The sequence below is a fragment of the Oratosquilla oratoria genome, chromosome 2 (genome assembly GCF_046742065.1).
Source record: "Oratosquilla oratoria isolate Oo_2021 chromosome 2, ASM4674206v1, whole genome shotgun sequence".
In the NCBI taxonomy this organism is placed as follows: domain Eukaryota; kingdom Metazoa; phylum Arthropoda; class Malacostraca; order Stomatopoda; family Squillidae; genus Oratosquilla; species Oratosquilla oratoria.
In genome coordinates this window covers 12,836,422-12,838,921 of record NC_134778.1, presented here as the reverse complement: position 1 = coordinate 12,838,921, position 2,500 = coordinate 12,836,422, and the positions used below count along the sequence as shown (strand labels likewise).

Below are 2,500 nucleotides of genomic sequence, written 5' to 3'. Positions count from 1 at the left end.
CTTCTTCATCTACAGTCCGTCCGGCCACCAAACCGGAACTACTTTACCGTCCCGGGAAATTTAATCTAACTAAACAAAATTAGAGTTAACATAACCTACCCAAGTCGGAGTTAACCTAACTTAACTAAAAGTTAACCTAACCAAGACAGAACTAACCTTGACTAACTTGCCCTAACCTCACACAGACAAGCACAGAAGTTAAACAGACTTGCAGACACAAAGTCTGTCTGTCTGTCTAATACTATATTCTCTCCCCTCCTTCTATCAAATCTCCCGTTTGTTTCCTTCCTCCCCCCTCCCCCCTCTCCCCCCTTCCCTTTCTCTCCACATTTCCTCTTCCCCCCTCCCCCTCTCCTCCTCTCTCCCTCTCCTCCTCTCTTCCTCCACATTTCCTCTTTCCTTCGTTCCCCCTCTTCTCCCCTTACCCCTCTATTCTCTATTCTCCTTTCCATTTCACTCTTTTATTTCCTCTTCCATCCCTCCTCCTATTTATGCCTCTTCCCTACCTCTCCTCTTCCCCCTTCTTCCCTTCCACCACCAGGACGGCCGTACCAGGCGCCTCCTGGCGGGATCGAACTCACTTGCGCCTCCACTCAGCTTCATCCTCCACTGCTCCACTATTCCACACGAATCCACTATTCCACTCTCATCTCATCTTCCTCCTCTCACTCCTACCCCCTCCTCCTCCTCCTATCACACCCTTCTTCCTGGTCTTCTTCCCCATCCTCCTCCTCCTCCTCCTCTTCTCCTCGATTTCCCCTTCCTCCTAATTATAATTATCTTTTCTTCATGTTCTACCTCCCCCTCTTCCTCCTCCCTTCCCCCCAATCTTATCTTCCTCCTCCTCTTCATTCTTCCCCCCCCCCGGCCACCACCCCTCACTGCCCCCACCGACACTATATTTTGCAACTTACCACTATCTCCCCTTCCCTCACTCCCCCCCCCCACGAAAATAATCTACTTTCTCCCCCTTTCCCCCTTTAGTACGTGTCTCTCTTGTAATCCCCCCACTACCATTTCCCCCCACTCCTCCCACATCCTCTTCCCCTCCTCCTCTTCCTCTTCCTTCCTCCTGTTTCCGCTCTCGACTTCTCTTTGCTGTGTTTCCCCTCCTCTTCCTCCTCTTCCTCTTTCAATGCGCTATCCATTTTCTCCTCTACTCCTCTTCCTCTTCGTCTCCCTCTTTATCTTCGTGTAGTGTCTCATCTGTTTTCTCCTCTCTTTTCTCTCTCGGTTCTTCCTCCTCCTCCTTCATCTCCTCCTTTCTCCTCCTTCCCTTCCTCCTCCTTGGGTCTCATCTTCTTCGCGGTCAACGGAGTGCAAAATAACGCCGCCTACTTACACCTTCCGTCTTGCGTCATCTCGCCCACCATCACGCGTTCTCCCGTGACGTCATGTCGCTTATTCATGACGTTTGGTCGCTTCTTCGTGACGACATCTTGCTTCTTCATGACGTCTCCCCGCTTCTTCTTCTTCTTCTTGATCTCATGTCGATTCTTCGTGACGTCTTTTTGCTTGATCGTGATGTCGATTCTTCGTGACATTATATCCCTTGTTCGTGATGCCAGGTCGTTTGTTCGTGACGTCATGTCGATTCCTCGTGGCGACGTGTCTATTCTTAATGGCATAATGTCACTTACTGGTGACGTCATGTCGCTTGCTGGTGACGTCATGTCGCTTGTTAGTGGCGTCATATAATTTGTCCATGACGTTACGTCGCTTGTTGATGTCATATAGTTTGTTCGTGAGGTCACGTCGCTTCTTCATGACATCAGCTATGTTCAAATGAATCTTTTCAAACCGTGACGTCATCGGATTTTATCATTTAATTTTCGCTTTTCTCCTGAACAAGAGGAGTTTGCAGTTGTCAATCTTCGGGTCAATATTTTGGTTTGGGTTTTCTGCACGGGGTCAGTTCCAGTATTAGAATGATGATGATGATGATGATGATGATGATGATGATGATGATGATGATGATGATGATGATGATGATGATGATGATGATGATGATGATAATAATAGTAATAATAATAATAATAATAATAATAATAACATAAACATTAACTATAACTATAATAATAATAATTATAATTTATAATGATTATAATAATTATAATAATGATAACTTACAATAACTATACTAACTATAATAATTGTAATAACTATAATAGTAATAATATTAATAATAACAATAATAATAATAATAATAATAATAATAATAATAATAATAATAATAATAATAATAATAATAATAATAATAATAATGATAATGATAATAATGATACTAATTATAATAATCATAATTATAATAAGAATTATAATAATAATGTTCATAATAATAATGGTCATAATAATAATGATCATAATAATAATGGTCATAATAATTATGGTCATAATAATAATGGTCATAATAATAATGGTCGTAATAATAATGGCCGTAATAATAATGGTCGTAATAATAATGGTCGTAATGACAATGGTCGTAATAATAATGGTAATA

At 41.5% G+C, this 2,500-nt stretch overlaps 1 protein-coding gene across 2 annotated transcripts in view; it reads left to right on the top strand.

Annotated features, from left to right (window-relative positions):
* Positions 1-2,500, top strand: part of LOC143036982 (CAP-Gly domain-containing linker protein 3-like) — an 86,924-nt gene that overhangs the window by 36,804 nt on the left and 47,620 nt on the right. The gene's annotated exons all lie outside the window — the stretch shown is intronic.